The following is a 22,686-nucleotide window of genomic DNA, read 5'->3' as shown; positions in this document are numbered from 1 at the left end:
CTCCTTGGTTGCAAATTGTCTTTTCCATAGCACTTGGCACAATGAAGGGTGTTGGTTAGTGACTGCCTGGTTCTCATTCTTTCTGCTTCCCCACCTTCCTTTCAGTCACAGCCTGTCTTTGCCCCAGGAATCTGCCCTTGTTAATCCTGGCTATTTTTCAGCCTGTCAGTATCTCTGCCTGTGTTGCCTCAACCAGTGTTCCTTGCACCCCTTTTTCCTATTAAATCTCACCATCTCAGAGAAGCAGTGTGGACCAGTGGGAAGTGTTCAGGCTTTGGGGCTGGGAGGATCTGGTTTTGAGCAAGTCACTCTCTGAGGCTTTGGCTTTTTCACCTCTGAAAATGGGGAAACTATTCTTTATCATTAAGTAAAAGTATATAACAGGTCCTCAGGAAACATTTGTCTCCCTCTCCCCTCCATTCTCAATTCCTCCTTCTCCATGCAGCCCTTCCCAAGTACCCCAGGTGATACTCAACTCTGCTCTTACTGAGATCTCGTGGCATGTACAGTGTCAGAGACATAGGGCTAAGCTTTGTTTATGTCTCTCAACTTAGAGAGCAGATGCCTGAGGTCCAGAGATGTGGAGCGACTTGCCACAGGCTTCCGCAAGCAGGTAAGTGGCTGAGCCAGGTCCAGCACTCAGTCCTGTGTTTCAGGCAGGTGTCTGTCTCTGTATCCAGCCAGCACATGGGCTCCTTCAGCTTGAGGGCTGTCTCTATCCCCACAGCATCCTGCACAATGTTGAATGAACATGGAGAAGGTGCTTAATAAATACTCGTTGGTCAACTATATGTGTGAATCCTACTTCCCTGGCGGTAAGGATTGTTATGTTCAGCTTTTGTCCCTTTTTGGTATTCAGTGCAGGCATGGTTACAGTACCTGAAGGTTAACTTCAGACCTAAGAACCAGGGTTTTTCAGTGGTTCCTGGGGCTGTGCCTACAGTATTCTGTCTATCTCTGGAGAGCATGATTCTGTGGAGTGTCCATTTGTGAGCGGCTCCATGGGGAGAGGCCTGTATGCGTAGCCTCGATACTTGCTTATACCACTTTTCCTCCCACTGTGTACTCCTCCAGCCTCCCCTCTTTCCATCTCCACCCCCCACCCACTCCCTGCACCATGCTGCTGCTCTCCCTGCTCTAAGAATAAATCGTCACTGTTGCATAGCAACGAGTTTGGTTTCCTTTACTCCTCCTTCTCCTCCTCCTCCCACAAAAGTGCCTCATTGCTAAATTTAAGGTAGTGTGTCAGGAGATGCTATCACCCCACAAATGCCTCTGAACCCCAGCATTGTTCCCTTATAGCTGCTAGCTTTATAAGGACAGAAACTGTGATGGCTTTTTTTTTTTTTTTTTTTTCACTTTTCTACCCTCAGCACCTAGTACAGTTTCTAGTACTAGGCACATAGTAGGTGTTCAGTGAAAATCTATTGGATGATTAATGAATGAATCATTTTATTGGAATTCTTGCAGTTAAGAGGTGCTTCTGGGAAGGGGAAATGTTATTGCAGACTCTGGGATGATCCATAATTCACCTCTCTTGGCTGGGTGCCTCCCCTCCTTTCTTTCTGCAGCCACCAAAAAAGCTGATCTAGCAAGAAAAGGCACATATTTCTTCATATCTCACTGTCATGTGGATGGTGGATGTGTTTCCCTCTCTATTTTCTGGAAACTGGTGGTTCAGGCAATCCACGTGGTTTATTGAGCCCAGTGGGAAGTACCAGTCTAGTGGGGCTTTAAGGTTGGGAGCAGATTGCTCTTTTTGATGACAGGAGTATAAGGCTTGTTTTCAGGGGAAGATGGACGTCTGTGAGCTTTGAAGTCACAAAGTCCTGGATTTGAATCCCAGCTCTGCAACTTGCAAGCTGTGTGGCCCTGGGTGGGTCCTGTAACTTAGTTCATGGATTGTAAGAATTGCATGAGGAAAACTACTAATAGAGCCTCACAGAGTGCTAGGAAACAAGGGTGCCCAAATAGTGTGTGTTTCTTTTTCCCCTTTAAATGGAGAGAGAGAAACATACCAGAAAATACCTATTAATGCTAGTGATGGAATGCCATCTATACACAGACAGGCAGTGCAAACAAAGGTAAACCAAGTGAAATTTAACAATTTTGATGTCCTAAAATCTTCCAATAAAGACTAAAAATGCTCTAATGTATATTTGTTCAATAAATAAGACTGGCATCAAATTCTGTTTGAAAGTGGGGCATATATCCTAAATAAATTTTTAAAAAGCTAGTTTTCATTTTAGAACAGGATAATCTGAACAATTAGAAGCTATTAGATGAGCAGTAAGAGGGAGACCTAAGGAGTGTTTCTTTTGGGGCCAGAGGGAGTGTTCTCCTTGGACCTAACATATGTACCTTTTTTCTTTTTCTGGCCTGAAAAATAAGTGTTGGATTTCACAACTGACTCCCTAGCTACCCTGTGTTTATCTCCTTCCAAATAGCATCCCAAATTGACTCAGTTGTAGCTTCATGGAGTAGGAAGTCCAGGATCCAGAGGGAGAATGACAAGTCCAGCTGCTCCTCTGAGATCCTGGAACTAGAGGTTGGAGAGGAGGCTGGGAAGGGGCCACTGTTCAGCTAAAAGTAGCAGCAGCAGCAACTAAGGAGCAGCCAGAGGTCAGAACCTGGGGCAGCCCCAGGCACACATTCCCAGCAGAGAAGTCTGAGCTTAGCTAAATTGTTCTCTGCTCCTTAGGAAGGGGTAGTGGGTACTGCCTGATCTTCTGTGTCATCTGTGCATCTGTGCCTGCCCACAGTGGGCAGCTAGCATCTCCCCTTCCAGGGATGCACACCACTTCCTTGTCATTGCCACCGTCCTCCTCGTCTTCCTCATCGTCCTCCTCCTCTTCCTCATCATCCTCCTCCTCTTCCTCATCATCCTCCTCTTCCTCTTCCTCCTCCTCCTCTTCCTCATCGTCGTCCTCCTCTTCCTCATCATCCTCCTCCTCCTGTTCCTCATCCTCCTCCTCTTCCTCATCGTCCTCCTTCTGCTCCTTTTCCTCCTTCTGGTTGCCATTTCTCATCCTCCCCTTCCCTCTTGTCTCTCTGCAGCATTACCACAGCAGCATCCATTTACTAGACTTTCATAAACCAATCACTTTTTACAGTGTTCTTGGGCCTCTGTCCTCTGGAAGTCTGTAGTTTGAGATGGCATCCTGGACTGAAAGCTTCCAGGAAAACAAGCCTAGCAGCCATTAAATAAACATGAAATAGATGAGACAGAGTGTTCTTATTCTGTAGGAGTTGAGGCCAGTGGTATTTGTGGAGCCTTCTAGGTGTGTGTTCGAGAAAGTTCAGGAGTTTCCTGCTTGAAAAAGGTGAGAGTGGACTAAGTCAGTGCTTTCCTAGGGACCAGTGTTTGAGGGGAGGAGCAAGCGCTTCTCTTATGGGCAAGAGGATACTTCTTGGCTAGAGCTTAAGGCTGGAACTTGGGAAAAGATGCAGAGCAGCTGGAGGTGAGGGATCTGAGGAGACAGGGTCAAGGCCGTGTTTGCATTTGCTCCAGACCCATCCTCTTCCCTTTATCGATCTGCTGATCCAGTGACTCTCTCATTCATCTACTCAACAAGCATTTAAGGAACTCTGCTATGTACCTGTGTGGATGGGAGAGTGTTCTAAATCAGTGAGTTTTCACCCTAGCCACACATTGGAATTGCCTATGGAACCTGAAAAATGCTGATGCCCAAGCTTCACCCCAGATCAATGACATTAAAAAGTCTCTGGGTCTGAGATGTAGGAGTGAGTATTGTATCAAAGTTTCCCGAGTGATTTCATTGTTCTGCCAAGGTAGACAGCCATTGGTCTCAGTGACATCCGAGGCTCCTTCCTGTGGCAGTGCCACTCACCGCCCCCCTTCTTCTGAGTGACATGACTGAAGGTGTGACTTGCACTCACTGCAGCAGCTGCTACTCTGTGCCCACTTCACATAAACGTCTACTGAGCAGCTAGCATGTGCCCAGCATTAGAGAGACACAGAGATGAGGCTAACAGTATCCCCAGGAAGTAAATTAATGTAACCACTCCATTTCCTTGAATGTTTATCTGGTGAGCCAGAAGCCAGCTTTTCTGATGAATGGGATTTTCTGAGATTTGTCCTATCTTCTCCCTCTGTGGAAGAAACTGTGACTATATCTGGTACATTTCAGTTAAATGGAGATGAAGCAGGTGGTAAAAAAGACACACACAGAAATAGATGGTATGCAGGCAAACAGGGAGGGATGGTGAAGGGACAAAGTGTTCTCTTTAGGCAGGTTTTCAAGGATGCACCATCGAGGTGAAATCATGGAAAGGTAAAAGTAAATAATATGCCTGTTTGAGTGCTTAGATTATCAGCAAGGAATTGGCCCCCATGAGGCATCTGGTTCTGGGCTGGGCACAGTGGACATGACCCTGGCACTCAGAGAGCATGCAGTCCTCCTTGGCAATTAAAACCAATATCCCAAACACAGAGATCTTAAGCCCTCAGTGTGTTTCACTGAAAGTAAGGTTCCTACAGGCTTGGAGAAGGGAGGTAATGGAGAAGTGCCCTCTAAAGTGTAGTCCATGGAACTGCTCTGTCAACCATTTGTTGTCAGTCAGTAATGAGGAGCACAGAAATAGAAAGGAAGCATTTAGAAACTTTATAGCAATTTTCCAGAGTAATTTTATGTCTGTTGAATCTAAAAATTAAAAAATTGGAACTTTTGTTTTTAAAATTGTACTTCGCTGGTAATTCATTTTTATTATAGTTTACTAAAGTACTAGTCTATAACAGATTAGAATAAAAGCAGAAAAAAAAATCAAACTGGTCCTTCACTGCAAATGGCTTGAGGAGAAGCACTGGACTGGAAATCTGAGACATCCTGGCAGGCTAGAGAGGTACTAGAAGGTGGGGAAAGGGCAGATGTTCTGTCGGATGTTAAAAAGGGAGTAAGGGCCAGGCTCAGTGTCTCATGCCTGTAATCCCACCACTTTGGGAGGCCAAGGCAGGCAGATCGCTTGAGGCCAGGAGTTTGAGACCAGTCTGGTCAACATGGTGAAACCCCATCTCTACTAAAACTACAAAAATTAGTGGGTATTATGGTGCATGCCTGTAATCCTAGCTACTCAGGAGGCTGAGGCAGGAGAATCACTTGCGCCTGGGAGGCAGAGGTTGCAGTGAGCCAAGATAGCACCTCCGCACTCCAGCCTGGGCAATAGAGTGACTCTCTCTCTCAAAAAAAAAAGAGGTGGGGAGTTAGTAAATCCTGGAAACCTAGAACTTATCTATGAGCGAGGCTCTGAAACAACAAATATTTATTGAGTTATTTGTGGATGCTGGAACTATACCGTGTGCTTTATATAAATTATTTTATTGTCTCCTCTTACAAAACTATGTGAGATAATAGTGCTCATCACCATCTTTGTTTTGCAGAGGCTTGAAAAGAGCAAGTAAGATCCCCAGGCTATCACAGCTAGTGAGTGGTGGGCCTGCATTTTAAAGCCAGGTGTGTTGGACTCCAAAGCCTAATGGTTTATAACTCCCCACCCCATGCAGCCCCTCCAGGTGAGAGGGAGCACAGGCAATAGGCCCTGCCAATCCAGACATTCCAGAATAGGAATGAGAAGGCCCTGCAGATTCAGATCATGGAGGATCTTCTATAAGCAAGTGCTTATGGAAGGTGCTCTGCCTCCTAGGGAGAGACAGAGTATGGCCTTTTATCTGACAGTTCTTGCTCTCTGTTCACTTCTGTGTTATTTCAAGAACTATTTGAGTAGGTGGACCTATCCTAGTTTGGGCCTTTTATTAGGTTTTGAATTGTCCTGTCAGTAGCTTGTGTTAGTGGCATCTCCATCCATTAGAAAAAATTTATTTTGAAATAATTATAGCTTCATAGGAAGTTGCAAAGAAACATTCATGGAAGTCCTGTGTGCCCTTCACCTAGCATCCCCCACTGTTAACATCTTGCACAACTGTAGTACAATATCAGACTAGGAAATAATCCACAGACTCATCCATCCAGTTTTGCTCCCATATTCTGAGAATCACATTTTAAGAGAAGCATCACTAAGCCAAAGTGTATCTGGAAGAGGGAAAGGGTGGTTGGTCTAGAAGCCAGGTCATATCCAGAAGTTCTAAGGGACTACTGTGAGCTTTTTGCATATAGATGCTGTGTGTTATTTACATCTCCTGTCTTAGCACCTAAAACAGTGTGAGGCACACAGTTGATCCTCAGATGATTTTTGGATTGAATGTTTGATTCAGAGCGTAAAACCTGTGTACACACATAATGGGTGCTTTCCATGTTGTGGGACCTCTAGTGAGGAAGAAGGGTGAGATTTGTCTGTCCCCTATTGCTCTAGAATGCAGAGCTGGGATTAGTGAAAGGGGAAAGGATGGAACGAGAAACGTCCCACCCAGATGTATAGAAGGACTTGACCAACAATGGGAGCAATGCAGCAGGGACGTAGTCGGCTCCCCTGTACTTGTGTTTAGTCAGTAGCAGACCATCAGGGGTTCAGTGGGATGATTAATGCATTTTTTGTTCTTAGTACTAGATCAGATGGCTTTAATGGAAATCTCTTTCAGTTTCTTGTTTCTGAGATTCTAAGAACATGTGCTTATGGACAAAAATAGGATAACTGGGAAGGGGGACCAGTTTATGGGAGGAGTCTTCATGGAGTTTGAGGAAACAGCAAAACTTTCTCATGGAAGATCACCTGTAGATTTTGAAAAGACTATATTTGCTTTTTAAAAGGAAGATCATAGGCAGCCAGGTATGAAACCCCTTCTCTTAGTGTTTCTGCGTAACCTGTGGAATTTGCCCAGGGGAACATCTAGAGTTAACCTGGAAATTAGATGCTTTTCTTTCAGGCAGCATTTGGCAACATCAAAACATCAGTTCTAGAGAATATTGTGGGTGCTAGATTCTGACTATAGGTGACTTGTTTTTGTCATGTTAATCAATTATTGAAATTAAGGAGAAGATGATTGCAATTTCTATTCCAGGAAATGAAGCATGCGCTGAGTTAATCAGATTACTTCCAGGTGAAAAAGGAAAAAAAAAAAAATAGATCAAGGTTCTTAAATTAGGCCACCTGAGAAGGTTATTATATATTCATATATGATTACCTGGAAGGTATGAATTTAAATGATTTATGTTTTTATTTCATTCTGGCTAGCAAGGAAGATAGAAACTATTCCTTTCATGTGTTTTAAAAGCTCGCAGAAAATCCATCTTTTTTTAGTTGGCGAGAAGAGAAAGGAACAAAAATGTATTTACTGCCTACTATATGCCAATAACTTTATATTATTATTATGTTAATTTTCACAATGATTCTGATGGGTATATTTTATCATTATTATTTTATGACCAAGAAAACTGAAACTCAGAGCAGATAAGTAACTTGTTCTGGGGCACACATTGAGTGAAAAATAGAGCTGGGACTGAAAGCCAGGTCTGGCAGACTCCAAAGCCAGTGCTCTTTATGCTGTTTACTATTGGTGGCATGCAACCCTAGCAGAATCCAAACTGACTGTGTGCATGAATGGATTTCAGAACTTGTATGTCTCAAACCCACAGGTGTCAGTTCCCTGTCTGTAGCAAAGTCTGCCCAGATGAGTCTACCATTGCTGTTGACCTTTTGTAGTAGAGCAGACTCAGGCATTCAAACCATTGCTACAAGTAGGAGTCTTGGCACCTACCTATCTCCCTGTACCCCGCAGTGCCTCCATAATGCATGATCTTGAAGGTGAATGCTGTCCTTTCCTTTGACTGTGGCACAGCTTCCAGCTTGCCTGCTGCCCAGTGTCTAATAATCCTAGCTTAATTTTTTTCCGAGTTTTGGAAGTGGAATTTCATTCTCTTAAGTGGCTTGGAGAGAAGCCAAGAGACCCCATGGTACAAAGGACAGAGCACATGACAAATATGTTCTATCCATGCTATGGAACTTGCCAGCCATGTCGTTTTAAAGAGTCTCTTAGCTGTCTGAGTCTCAGTTCTTTCACCAATGAAAAGGGGATAATACTAACCTTCTCTATTTTCATTTTAAGGTGAATATGAGATTCAGATGCTATTGGTATCTAGGAAACTTTGAAAATAATAAGGCATTATACAAATGTAAGAGAACCATCTGTCCACTGCAAAAGCTTTCCTCCAGAAGAGGCAAAAGCCAGTGCACACGGCAGAGTAGGGAAACATCAGCTTTTACTAGCCAGCCAGGTTCCGTTTTGCTAGAAGTAGACTTGGTCTCTGTGGCCCCCTCTTTTTCCTGAATAGCATAGCTGTGTTTCTTGGCTTGGGTTATTGAAATAATTGCTCCCAATCTTCCCTTTCCAATGAATGCCAAGCCGTTAGACCTGAACTACAGCCACTGGCTGAAACCTTCCAAAGATCCTGATTGGATGGACTGTGTTTTGCTCAGCTTAATTTGCTTGCTGGTTATGTAAATATTAGGGTTTTAATCTTCATTAGAGGGTGTTAGCCAAGAAAAATTGTATTTTATAAACCCGTATATTAACACGGGGAAAAAAGTAAAAGTAAACCAAACAAAATTGAACAACTTTGATGTCCTAAAAGCTTCCAATGAAAACTAAAAAGCCCCTTATGTGTATTTGTTCAACAAATATGACCATGGCTTCAAATTATTTTTGAAAGTGGGACATAGATACTAAATAAAAAGCAAATTTTCTTTTTTTTCTTAAGGAATGTTCAAGTTTTTTTTTTTATTATTATTATACTTTAAGTTCTAGGGTACATGTGTACAACGTGCAGGTTTGTTACATATGTATGCATGTGCCATGCTGGTGTGCTGCACCCATTAACTCGTCATTTACATTAGGTATATCTCCTAACGCTGTCCCTCCCCCAACCCCCCATGACAAATTTTCGTTTTGAAGAGAATAATCGGGACAATTAGAAGCTATCCATTTTGCTGTCATTTATAGATTTGAGTTTGCAGAGCAGTTTTCATGGATTTTTTGTTTTCCTACATGGACTTTATTCCTTAAATGTAGTTTGTGTTTATATTTTCATGTTATAAACTTTTCACTGAAGTATAGCAAGTGTACAGAAGAGTGCACAAATTCTAAATGTACAGCTCCATGGATTTTTACCTAGTGAACACACTTGAGTAATCAGCACACAGATCAATAACATTATGAGCACCCTAGAACATTAGCCCCCGCAGGGTCCCTTTCCATTCACTAGCTCCTCCTCTCAAGGGTAATCTCTATGGTGACTCCCAGCATCATAGATTAGTTGGCCTGTTTTGAAACTTGGTATATGTAGAATCCTAAAATACACACTATTTTGTGTCTGTCTTTTGTTCAATGTTATGTATGTGAGATTAATCCATGTTGTGTATAGCAATTTATTTCTGTATTATATGAATAAGCCACAATTTATCCATCTTACTGTACAAGACATTTGGGTTGTTTCCAGCTTGGCGCTATTATGAATAAAGCCGCTATGGACACTCTTGCACGTGTCTATTGATGAATATATACACCCAGTTTTGTGGAGTATATACCTAAGAGGAAATACCAAGCAATGGGGTATGAGTACGTTTAGCTTTAATAAACACTGCCAAAAAGTTTTCCAGGCCGGGCGCGGTGGCTCACGCTTGTAATCCCAGCACTTTGGGAGGCCGAGGCGGGTGGATCACGAGGTCAGGAGATCGAGACCACGGTGAAACCCCGTCTCTACTAAAAATACAAAAAAATTAGCCGGGCGTAGTGGCGGGCGCCTGTAGTCCCAGCTACTCGGAGAGGCTGAGGCAGGAGAATGGCGTGAGCTTGCAGTGAGCCGAGAGCGCGCCACTGCACTCCAGCATGGGCGACAGAGCGAGACTCCGTCTCAAAAAAAAAAAAACAAAAAAAACAAAAAACAAAAAGTTTTCCAAAGCAGTTATAATGATTTATATCTTCACCAGCAGATAGAAGACTTCCCATTGTTTCATACCTTTGCCAATATTTGGTATTATTTGTCTTTTCCATTTTGGCTTTTCTGCTAGGTGTGTGGTAGTGTCACATTGTGGGCATTATGTTTTTGTTTTTTGCATTTCCTTGATGGCTAATGAAGTCTAGAACGTTTTCATATGTTTATTGGCCATTTGGATATCCTCTTTTGTAAGGTGAATCTTCATGTCTTTTGCCTCATCTTTGCTATTGAATTATCTGCCTTTTTCTTATTGAGTTGTAAGAGTTCTTTATGCATTCTGAATATGAGTCCTCTGTGGAATATATGTATTATGAATATTCCAGTCTGTGGCTTGTCTCTTTACACTCCTTATGATGCATTTTCATGAAATGAACATATGTTATTAACTTTAATGTGGTCTAGTTTATTATTTTTTCTTTTATATTTAGTACTTTTTGTGTCCTGTTTAAGAAATGTTTGTCTACTCTAAATATTTCTTACTAAAAGCTTTATTGTTTTACTTCTCACATTTGGATGAGTAATTCATTTGGAAATGCTTTTAGTGTATGGTGAGAAAGAGGTTATTATTACTATTTTGTATTCAATTTGAGAGCAGGTACTGTTTATTAACTGACCAGCTTAGAAAAATAATCATGGTAGACACCTTAGTTCATTCTAATAAGCCTGTTGATCTGGTTCTCCCTGTTGCCAGCATCTCCACCTTCTACAAAATGGATGGTCTTTTTCTTCATTCCATCTCATGGAGAAGATAATTTAAAGGGCCACAGGAAGTTATTTGCTTCTTTGAAGCGTTGTCCAATATTATAGATCTCATGAATCAGATCCTCCCTGCAGATGATGCCATATTTACCAAGAGATCGAGCAATCAAAGCATTATCTGTCAAAGCAATTCGCTTTTTTATTGATTTTGCCATACCGCGCTTGTATTAGTTCATTTACTGACTTCAGATTTGGGTACCCCTATGCAATATATGGTTCTACAGTCCTCAGCATGTTAATTGAAGTCTTGTTAAGCTTCACAAAGCTTCCACTGAAGATTTGACGAAGGCGAAGAAGCTGCAACGCCTTTCGGACCTTTGGGCTCACACCACTGATACCTCTGATCCTGATGACAAATGCCAATTTGGGTTCTGCAGGTACATAGAAGTTGCCAGCTTTTCTTGCCATCCTAGCCATTCGAATTTCAGTTCTGTACATCTGCCTATATTCTTTGTAATAGTGCTTCGCTTTTTCTTTTTCTTTTTCTTTTTTCTTTCTTTTTTTTTTTTTTTTTTTTGAGACAGAGCCTCTCTCTGTTGCCCGGGCTGGAGTGCAGTGGCGCAATCAAGGCTCACTGCAACCTCTGCTGCCCGGGTTCAAGCGATTCTCCTGCCTCAGGTCCCGAGTAGCAGGGATTACAGGCTTCTGCCACTGCGGCTGGCTAATTTTTGTAGTTTTTTTTTTTTTTTTTTTTTTTTTAGTTGAGACGAGGTTTCACCATCTTGGCCAGGCTGGTCTTGAACTCCTGACCTCATGATCCACCTGCCTCGGCCTCTCAAAGTGCTGGGATTACAGGTGTGAGCCACTGCACCTGGCTGTGCTTTTCTTTTTCATAGATAAGCTTCCTCCTTGCCTTTCGAAGCACTTTTGTGCAAACTTCTTTCTCAGGTGCTTGATCTTCAGCTCTGTGAAATTTCTTCACTTTTTCTTAAGGGTTTCTGGCACAGCAGGAACCTTCTTCTTCTCTTCTACACCCTCCATGGTTCCAGCCGGAAAAAAAGAGATTTTTTTTCCTCCTGTTTTGTCATCAGTAGACTTGAAGACATTTATTGAAAATACCATTCTTTCCTCACAGCATCACAATGTCACCTTTGTCTTAAATCAGAGGTGCCACCAAGTAGTTGATACTACCTTGAGTTTGATTGTACTAAATAAGTGGCTAATCTCTTGGCACAGGCAGGGGTGACTAAGAAAGGCCAGGACAGGATCAGGGGTCTAGAACATTTCCAGATCCACTGCCCCACAGACTAGGTTTAAATATCCTTCTCCAAGTAAAATAACTTTAATAGAATCATAGTATGAACACATAGACAGTTCACAAACAAGACAGTTAAGAAACCATCCTCTCCATTAGAAGATGGATATGGAGTGGAACCATATGAAATGGAATTTAAAGAAATGCAATACCTACTTTCAAGTTAAATTCAGTTTTTCACAAGATTCAACTGAAAATGATTATTACTTTGTCTAATGCCAGTTCTCACAATAAGGGAAAGGCTTTTCTGGAAACAGGCGTGGCTCATGCCCATTTCTTGGGGTTCATCCATCACATCTCCCTCAGCCGAGTGCAGAATTTGACACACAGAGCCTTTACCTTCTTGCTTATTTTAATTACTCTGTGAAGGGCCTTTTGTTTGTGTCCAGCTGCTTCTGGCAACCCGAAATCTTTCAGGATTTCTAAGACTCATCCGGGTCTGGGATGCTGATAAGGCAGGGTCTCCTTAGATAGATGGGCACCCATCCAAGGGCCCCATCCAGCTTAAACTATGGACATCAACTCTCTGGCCAAGCCCTCATTCATCCAGAGAATACAGCTTCCTTCCATCAGCCAGATTCAGGGTGGTATATGAAGTGGAATCCCTTCTCTTAGGGGATTTGGACCTGGTCTAGGCACCTTTAAGTTCAGGGAGTTTCCCTCCACCTCTGCTTCTCTCTCCTGGGGCTGACCCGAAAGTCTTGGCTGCCGTGAATGAGAAACATTGTTCAGCAAACAAACCTCATTGGAGCAACATCTTCTTTTGTAAGTTTCCATTTGGTGAACAAGTGCAGTTGAATACCTTCTGTATATTAGCACTCAACATCTATTCCCAGTCCTTGAGAGACTTAGTTTACCTCTAACAGTCTCTACTTAAACTTGGGGCCTGACAAACTTTACTAATGCTTGATCACCTGACCTCATTCCTGTTCCCCGCCATGTTAGCTGAGTATTTTGTAATGAATCTCATCTGTCTGCTGTGTATTATGCCCCACTTTGAACCTCTGTTTTGACTTGAGTGAATCCATGTCCTATTAACCAGCGAGACTCCAACTTAGCTGAAGTCCTAAGTTCTTAAGTATCTTGAGATGCTTCGCTGCTGCCCCAGGATGTGCCATTGAGCTCAGGACAAAGCAGTGCACTTGTCAAGAGAGAATTAATCTTTTTCTCATAATACCATCCATGTGTTGGGGTCCTGTGTTTTCCCTGTGCCCAATGACAAAAGATATAACAATGACATGGAGTTAGGACTGTGGCATAATGTCCCAATTGTCATGCCTTATTTTCATCAGGAAAGAGTCCAGTCACTACAAGCCTTTGCCACCCTAGACTTGCATAATTTTGATCTTGTTCACCCATTTGCTCTATATGTACACAGAATGGCTATTTTAGGCTCTTTAGTGTCTGTTCTTTTAAAATAGCTTTTTAAAGAGACTCTTCTGTTTTGTGTTTATGTTTCTTAATCTCTGCACATTTAAAAACCATTGTATATAATAGAGTCACAGACTTTCAGAGCCCAGAGATATTAGATGCCATTGGTTCGGTCTTTTCATGACTACATAATATTGTGAGATTTGTCTCTCTAGAGATATTTTTAAACTTCTGTTACAATCACAGGAAGTCAGAGCTGGAAGACAACTAAGGACTGTGCTAGGCCAGCAATGTCATTCTACAGACAAGGACCCTGAGGAGGCAAGTGACTGGACCACACAGGCAGTGGTGGAATAGGGTCCTGAATCTCCAGACCTTCAGTCTGGGGCTCTTTGTTCTTGTAGACAGGGCCCCTTCTCACTTCCAATTTCACTTCCTAATTGTAATCCAAAGACAGCTAGGAGTTTCTCGTGGAATCTGTGAATACGCTTGTTATGAAACACGAATCACTGCCAGGATTTAAGGTAACATAGAAATACCCGAAATGTCTTTTGGGCAAGAGCCATGAATCCCAATGGGAGTAGGCTGGGATAAGTAGTTATGTTAATAAAACTTTTCCACATCAAAAGTGTGAGTCAGATTCAATGTATAAATACCTTTAAGAAGTTACACGCAGAGGGAGTTTAGTTTTAGTACAAATAGATCATTTGTTTGCATCCCTTTCCGAAATAAGGAGGGTAGAAGTTATGTCTTTCAAGTTACATTGATCACTAAAAAAAGGAAAACCATCCGCAGGAGGGTCATTTTCCTTGTGGACTGCTGTCCTGTGTGATATTTCTGATACAGCTTGAGCTTCCAGTGCAGCAGAGGAGAAAAGGAGAGTGTGTCTTTTCTTCCCTTTTGTCTTAGCTGCATTTAGAAAATTCCACCTCTGCCTCTTTCCCCTGCGAGTGCCCCTGTTCCCAGCTCCTTCCTGAGGCCTGTTGCTCCAGGTGCAGTGGCTGTGGGTCTGGGGCATGTGGGAACCTCCTGTGATGGAGTACAGAGCACTATTAAGGAGAAAGGAAACATCAGAGTCAGCTCTTCTTCTGCTCCTCAGGGCTCCCTCCCCTTTTCCTGCCCATCTTTCTCCTAGGAGAGACTGAGCTACGCAGAGAGGCTCAGAGGTGTGCCTTGTAAACTTCAGAAATTATTCTACCCATCACACTCAGGGTTTGTTTCTGCCTGCTTTGGGTCACCTCCACCCCACCCTCTGCTCCTGAAGCAGCGATGTTTGTGGCTGAATGAGGAGGATGGAGTAGATGGGAGTATGTTTACAGCCTCCTCTGGGCTTGTGCCTGGTGACTAGAAGGACCTAGATGGGAATCTTATGGAAGAGATAGCCCACTTCTTCCAGGAAGCTCCCAGTCTACCGAGGAGATAATTGCTTATCTGATGGCCTCTGGTATAAAGTGCCTGAGCTGAGCATTTCTTCATTACCTCTCAGATGCCAGCACCAGTCTTAGGCTGTTTCATCAGTAGAAGCCGGATCTGAGCTGAGATGGTGATTCTGTCCTCTCTGGAGAGGCCATTGTCCCCAAGAGGCATTCATGTGTTGATTTGCAAAACACTGTTGAGTTTCTCTTTGCCTGTTTGGGGATTTTTAAGCAAAGGGATCTCCATTCCTAGAATTCACTGAAAGCAATCCCTGACATGCCCTCTGCAACTCATCATGTTAATGGGAAAGAAGGGCTGGAGGCCAGCCAGGGTACCCCCCTCCCCCCGCCGCCCGCCAAGCCATGTCAGGATGGCTATATTGATTGCAGAGTCTGACGGAAGACTGTGGCAATGGATGGGGATTCACTTGGCTTTTTCAAGGCCACTGACAGTGGAGAAATAAAGCTCTGGCTCTGGAGCCTGTCTTCTTAACTGGGCTTCCATCCAGGTCTTCCTTGCCATCCCCCTACTCCTCCTAGTCCATCATGCACACCCAACCAGATCTGGCTTCCCTGAACACCTCTTAGTCAAACTGCCCAGTTGCTTAGAACCGCTTAACGGGTCCTACTGGCCTGGACTCAGGGCCCTATAGGATCAGGTATACATCTACAAACAATTGCCTTTACAACCTTATCACTGATAAAGCCTGCCTTCTGCAGTGAAACCTACCATCTAGTCAGATGGGGTCTTCTCATAGTCCCCTAAAAATTCCAGGCTTATTTGTACCTCTATGCCTTTCCCCAGATTTTCCCCCATGTCTTTTGAGCTCACCTCCATCTGCTCAAATTCAGTTCCTCCTTGAGTACTTGGCTTATGCCACACCTCCCTAGCCCTTGGCCCACATGGCTTTTTCTTTTCTTTCTTTCGTTTTTGTTTGTTTGTTTTTGAGACAGGGCCTTACTTTGTCACTCAAGCTGGAGTGCAGTGGTGCAATCTCAGATCACCACAGCTTTGAGCTTCTGGGCTCAAGTGATCCTCCTACCTCAGCCCCCCAAGTAGCTGAGACTATAGGCGTGTGCCACCACGCCCGACTCATTGTTTGTATTTTTTGTAGAGATGGGGTTTTGCCCTGTTGCCAAGGCTGGTCTTGAACTCATGAGCTCCGGTGATCCACTAGCCTTGGCCTCCCAAAGTGCTGGGATTACTACAGGCATGAGCCATTGCACCTGGCTGGCCTTTTTTTTTTTTTTTAACTTCCTATTTCTTTTAAAGTTAACTGGTTACATTTTGCCTTCTCTGCTCCTGTAGCTGTGCAGTAGCCCATTTCTCTGATGTGTAATACCTGAGGGTAGGAACTGTTAGACCCTCCAGTCCTGGGCAAAATGTGAGATGAACACATGCTATTTCTTGGGTAAATGGGGAAAGATGAATGCTTGAAATAATGAACTCTCTCTGGACAGTTTAGCATCATTTCCTTCTTCATCTGGTGTTCATATACCCATTGTAAAGTGAGGACTAGAGGTACTGATGGGTATGGGGGGAGATGGAAGCAGGATTCTCAGAAGGGTTTCCAGCATAGCAGTGATGATGAGCAGGATTGAGATGGAGCAGGTGCTAGATGAAAAAACGAAAACGAAACCCAAAGAAAACAAGAAATTGAATTTGACATACCTTGGTGAAGGAAGGTGGGTGTACTGAGTTGAATAAATGTCCCTTGAAAGTTCATATCTACCTGAAATCTTAGAATGTGACCTTACTTGGAAATAGGGTCTTTGCAGATATAATTAGTTAAGATGAAGTCATACTAGATTAGGGTGGGCCCTAAATCCAATGATGGGTGTTCTTGTAAGAGGAACAGAGGATACACAGAAAAGCAGACCATGTCTTCCATGCCGGCCTGGATGGAGGGGCCCATCAAGCACTCAGGGCAGCCTCAGGATGATGGGGAGCCATGGGCCAAGCCATCCCTGCAATGTGCAGGAGGGGGAAATCACATCAGATGGGATCTCTTGAATGTTCATGTTTTTATGAAGAAGGAATCTGGTTAGAATGATCAGGAATAAAAGAGGTCTGTGCAGAGAGAAGGGTGATGGGAGTGTACTGTGGTGCTTTTGTGAAAAGTGGATGGGATGTAGGTTTGCTTTTATGTGAGTGAAAAGAGAAGAGAAGGAAAGGAAGTGTGAAATGACCCAGTTGGTTTTTTGCAATCAATGATGTGTAAGAAAATGGTCTTTTTTTTTTCTGGGCCACCAGGCAGCTCTAACTATCTGTCAGATGGAGTCACATCAGGCAGAGGGTGGGGTAAGAGACAGCCTGGCCTTTGGAGGATTTCCTTAGGTACCACTCCAACACCTTCTTTCTCCTCCTCAGTGTCGAAGGTGGTGAGGGATGATGGGATGCACACTGGGAGCCTTCTCTGGATCCCTGCATGGTCAGTACCCTGTCTGAGCAAGTCTGTCCCCTTCTTGGATTCTTGGTCTTCACCCATGTACAGGAGGCTTACAAAGTTTATGTGAGCATTGAGGAAAAATATTTTGTAAACCTTAAAATGCTATATAATATTGTATCCTATAGTTCTCCAAGGACTGAGAAGGAAGATAGGTGGAGTCTTAATCCTTTGGGGTTTGAGGGAGGCTCACATACTGTGTGAAAAGTAATGAAGTTTTCAATTTGAGATGATGAAGTTCTAGAGATGGCTGGTGGTGATGCTTGCACAACAATGTGAAAATGTGAATGGACTGAATGCCACTGAACTGTACGCTTAAACATGGATTAAATGGTCAATAATATATGCTATCTATTTTACCATGATAGAAAAGTCACACCTCCATCCCTCCCCCCAAAAAGTAGTGTACATACAGGACAAAGCTGATATGTAAGTAAATTTGCCACTCCAGACATTACAGAGCAATTATTAACATTTTGTGGTGAATGCTTGTATTTGCAATCGTTGCGAGGAATTAGGACTGGTTACCAGGACTCAACACAATATATTATTGTTAATGCTTTTGGATGGCTCTAGAAATTCTTTTGGGAGGGAGTAAATTCTGTCACAATAATGGAAACAGAAGTGAACTATAAGCTGAACTTAATAACATGATCTGAGATCGCTTCTACCCCTCTACCCCTGCCTTCAAGGTTGTTCTCCTGCCTTAGCACTACTTTTTCTTTGTTTCCCAATTTACTCCTTATCCCAGTAGGTCAAGGTGAAAACAGATTTGCATCTATAGTACAGAAACATGTGAATCTCCTGTGGCCTCCTGTATGTTACTAAAAATGTCTCGTGTTATTATGGACCCCGGTCCTGTGGGCCAGACTTTGCTCCCAGAAAGAAGCAAGAACTATTTGCACATCTCCCAGATCATTCATTCTCCAGGCCTGTGGGCATCCACATCAAAGCCTTATAGGATCACCCCCAATTTTCTCCTTTCTCTAGCTCCAAGATGCTTTTGAAGATCAGAGCCATAAGTATGAATACTGCTTGAGGGTCTCTGCATTTCTGAGGAGTCTCCCATAGGCTGAAGGCCCAGAAAGTAACTCAGAAAGGGGTTGAAAGATAGATACCTTTTGGATTGAGAAATTGTTTTACTTCATCACAAAATAAAGTACTTATAGTTTGGGGTTTAAATACTGGGACATGTATTGTACCTCCTCTAAATCATCCCAGAAAATGAAGCAGAAGAGCAATGTTCAATGTCGAACTGCCCATGGTGCCAGATGATTGTAAGTCACATACAGAGCCAGGTACACCTCTCAAATGTTATGGCTACTTGTGTGACAGGTAGCCAGTTTCCTAAGAGGGGGTTGGGGGCAGGAAAAATTCAGTGCCTTCATTGTGGGCTGCTTCTTGTTGAATTTTGCTCCACAGGTTAGAAGACAGGTCCCAGTCTTCCTAATGAGGCATTGAAAGTCTAGGTGGAATAGATGCTTGCTGGAGTCTGTGGATATTATAAAAGAAAGAGCTCACTGCCTTAACGTGGTCAGGAGAGGCAGGAGTGAGAGCCAGTGTGAAGGTGTGGGAGTTGGAAGGAACTTGGAACTCAACCTCTTTTGGCCCCTCAACTTGAGATTCACAAAGAAAAAAAGCAATGTCTCCTTGCTGAAAGGTAAGAGTTTAAAATTTATCTGAACTCGGAATATTATAGTTTGTTTTGGCTCCAGTGGCATATTTCCATAATGTATTTAAATCACAAATCCCTGCTCTGAGGCAAAGTCAAAACACTTGGTCTTAGTCCTGAGGTGAGGCCATCAGAGCTGGAATCGTGCTTTGCCCTGTGCAGGGGCCATTATCAGATTTATATACAATGGGGAAGATTGTCTAGAACCTAGAGAAGCACTAACTACAGTCTTATCCTTTTCCTCCTTAGCAAAATGGAAGCTCCTCCTTGCGCAGTGCAGCCCCTTCCTCACTGTAGGTTATTCAAAGTGAGAAGAGTAAACATGACTTCCAAATGCCATCTAACGATATACGCATATCTAAAGGAGACAAGGATGACTGAATGCATCTTCATGTGTAGGAAGTGAAGTGTCTGTTGACATTAAGTACTTCTTCATGAGTGAGAGGAGGCCCATGATGGAGATGACACCAGTACCTCCTTCTAGCACTCTGAATTCCCAATGTTTACTACTGCTGTCTCTGAAACTGCAGCATCCTCACCAGGACCACACAGGGAACAAAGGCAAGACACCTGAAATCCCTTTAGCTGTATTCACAACACTTACTTCATAGATAAGATGATGTTTGAAATATGAGAAGGATTTTTTTTTTAAAAAGAGCACTCTATTCTCTTGGTATCCTAGTATGAGTGCCTGAAAGTGCACATTGGCTAGAAGGTTTCATGTGAGCATCAGCCCCAGGGTCCAGAAGACACTCTTGGCAAGTCTGGAGAGTGAGGATGTTGAACAGGCAATGGAAGCATCCATGAAAGGCAGGCAACTGCGCATGACTTTCCAACAGATGGCTGGTCACTTGCACAGAGGGAAGGAGCCATGGATTCCATGATAATGACACTTGTGCCAGCTTTTGTGTTTCCAGAAGTATTGAAGATATAAGGGAACCACCACATGTAGAGTATGTTAAGTCTTACAGAGACAAGGTCTTAAGGTATTTATTTTGACAAATCATGTTGCAAGTAATGTGAAAGCAGTTTGAAGAAAAAATGTCCCCATCTAATGCTGCATTATGGCATGCATTTCTATAGCCTAAATCTGTCAGTGACATGAAAATATATGTTTTGTTGGACACATAATAGGTTGAACACGTAATAGGTTCTAGCATGGATCTGCATAAAGAAGTAAGAAGAAAGGCTATAAAGGTAGAAGAATAAACTTATAAATATTACAACAGGACACTGAGCTGGGTGGCTCTTTACCATAGACCTCGCTCATATTTCTCACTATAGGCTTGCTCTGAGCTGACTTCCAAGTTCTCTCCTTCTCCTTCCAAACTTCCTTGTATGTAATCTTGCTCCTGGGCCACCTGACTGATTTTTAATGCCTGGATATTTGCTTCCACCTCTGCATGAACAAGCCTTGGCCAAGTCACTGTTGACTCAGTTGCAACATCTGTCCCCTGCTGAGGGCTGTCGTAGCTTTCATAGCTCACAAACAGTCCAGCCTGAATCTAACCTTTTCTGTGGTCATTTGGAGTAGCAAGAAGCATTCTGTTTTGGATTTACTGCAGAACTCACACACTTAACTGTATACAGTCAGTTTTTATAGCTATCACTGCATCCAGATTGGACAGTGACCTTGGCTGAGACATCCTTTACCTCTGTGTCAGATTAATTTAGGCGGCATATAAAATCTCTGTGCACTGCCAGGGGAAAGTAAAGTGAAAGACTTCATGAAGAAATGGAGAAGAGCCGAATAGTTGACCATTGTTGCTGTATAAATCTCGGATCCAGGGCTAAAAGGTGGCAATATAAATGCAAAAGGTGCTGCTGCCATATTTTCCTGGCACACCTTTAAGCAGCACATTTCAAGCCTTCAGGGTTGGAATGGCATTTCCAAATATAGACTCAAAAAATCCTCAGATGTTTGATTCTAGAATAGAGCTGGGAATTCTGTCCTGCAAATGCCTTCTGCAGCATGGGAGCAAACCCACTCTTCTGTGTCTGTTGCTTCAAACTCTTTATTTTCTGGAAACTAGAGAAAGATGTGGGTCTACATTTTGAAATATATGCCTTGAACAAGAATTATGCACCTATAGAAAACTTGTCATACATTGAGTAAACTCTCAGTTTACAGAAATCTATGGAAATATCAAAATAAAACATCAGAAGGAGCAGTAACTATAGAGGTTATTAACTAAGGGGATAACATGAAAAATAAATTTATATTTGCTAAAAACTGTATTTGATTAGTTTGGACTTCTTTTTTCCTATCCCTCTCCTGTTTTATATTTATATTTTATTTCTTCTAAAATTAAGTGATCTTTCACTATCTAATTAATATTGTAGAAAATGTCCAAGTCTAGACATTAGGATGGCTTTTGTTATTTGAGTCACATGCAAGAAGCAGCATGGTTTTGTGGAGAGACCTCTATCTTTGGAGTCCAGCTCTACCTTCGGTGCTAACCCCAGGCATCTTTGTCCTGATCATAGTACCCCTCTGGGCCTCTCCTTATATTTGTAAAATGAGGGGGGCTCTCTGCAGTATCCTTCTGGCTATAAAATCTATCAGCTCTTATTGCTGAAGGTTTCTTCTGTTCAGAGTTTCTAGGTTTCTCATAAACTGAGGAGCCAGAGGTCAGGAGGAATGGAAACTTGTTATTCCATTTGTAACATTGTTCAAAGTTTTAAATGAAAACACAAGTAATTAATTTGTCATCATTGCTTGAACATATTATACTTTACTGAATTATAAAATATAATGCTTAGAAAAACAAATTTGTTATGAGAAATAAATGTTGCTGCTTGTCTAAAATTTTTTAGGGCCCTTCAAATTATTGCCTACAGTACCACTTATCAGCCCTGGCTGTGCATTAGCATCTCTTAGAAAGCTTTTCAATATGCCAGTGTCTGCCCTCCCACCCTCAGATGTTTTTATCTAATTTGTCTGTTGTGGGGCCTGGGTACCAGTATTCTTAGGAGACAAGATTGAGAACAAAATATGTTCAATTCCCAAGGCTGATGTATGCATGGTTCCTATGCATGGCTCGTACCTATCCACCCTCCATAGCAACCACATGTGGTCCCCTCCAACATGCCGTCATGTTTCACACATGTCATTTCACACTGTTCTATCTTTGCGTCTTCTGTTGTAGCCTGGAATGCCATGCCCCAAGAGGCTTAGACTTTCTTGAGCCCCTCCCTACAGTATAGATTTCTTTATTAGCATAGCTCCTGTACTTTGTAATGGCCTGCCTTGCACTCATTCTTCCTGTACTGTAGATATTTTATCCACCATTGTATATATTTATATTCATACATTCGATCATGTCTCTTGGGCTTAATGTCCCCCTTCCCCCTGCCCAAGTGCTTTCGCATTGTACCTACCTTGGTCTGTAAGGCCTCACATGATCTCTTTCTCATGTCCTCTCCCTGAACCGTGGCCTCTTTCTCAAACCTCTCTTCCTACCACTTCCTGCTTGTTCACTTCGCTTCGGCCTCACAAGCCTCCTGACCCTCAAACATACCATGCTTGTCCTCATCTCAGGGCCTTTGCACATGTGGTTCCTCTGCCTGGGGTGTCTTCCCCTGCTCATCCTCCCATCTGCCTCCTCCCCAGCATTCAGGCCTTCACTCAAATGCCGTCTCCTCAAAGTGGCCTTTCTTAACCACCCTAGCTAGAGTAGCCTGTCCCCTACTCTACCATCCCAGCATCACACCCCATCCCACTGCTTCTATGTTTCTTGTAGGACTTGTAGTATCTCAAGTAATATTGTTGTTTTGTACACATGATTTTTGTAAGCCTCTCATTACTGGAATGTAAGTTTTATGAAGATAGCGACTTTGTCTAGTGGGGGCTTAACAAATA

The 22,686-nt window shown here is 42.8% G+C and overlaps 1 protein-coding gene, 1 long non-coding RNA gene and 1 pseudogene across 20 annotated transcripts in view; 2 read left to right on the top strand and 1 right to left on the bottom strand.

The window, feature by feature from the left end:
• KALRN (kalirin RhoGEF kinase) overlaps nt 1-22,686 on the top strand; it is a 695,573-nt gene that overhangs the window by 107,257 nt on the left and 565,630 nt on the right. The window lies entirely within an intron of this gene.
• Nucleotides 554-21,017, top strand: LOC131383231 (uncharacterized). The gene is made up of 3 exons (XR_009213099.1): nt 554-613; nt 18,575-18,812; nt 19,074-21,017. It is a non-coding gene; the product is annotated as an uncharacterized LOC131383231 (long non-coding RNA).
• On the bottom strand, nt 10,550-11,726 carry LOC116466845 (60S ribosomal protein L7-like; annotated as a pseudogene).

Source organism: Hylobates moloch, unplaced genomic scaffold (assembly GCF_009828535.3).
Source record: "Hylobates moloch isolate HMO894 unplaced genomic scaffold, HMol_V3 SCAFFOLD_4, whole genome shotgun sequence".
NCBI classification, from domain to species: Eukaryota; Metazoa; Chordata; class Mammalia; order Primates; family Hylobatidae; genus Hylobates; species Hylobates moloch.
Note: the sequence above shows the minus strand (reverse complement) of the source record. Positions and strands in the feature narration are given on the sequence as shown.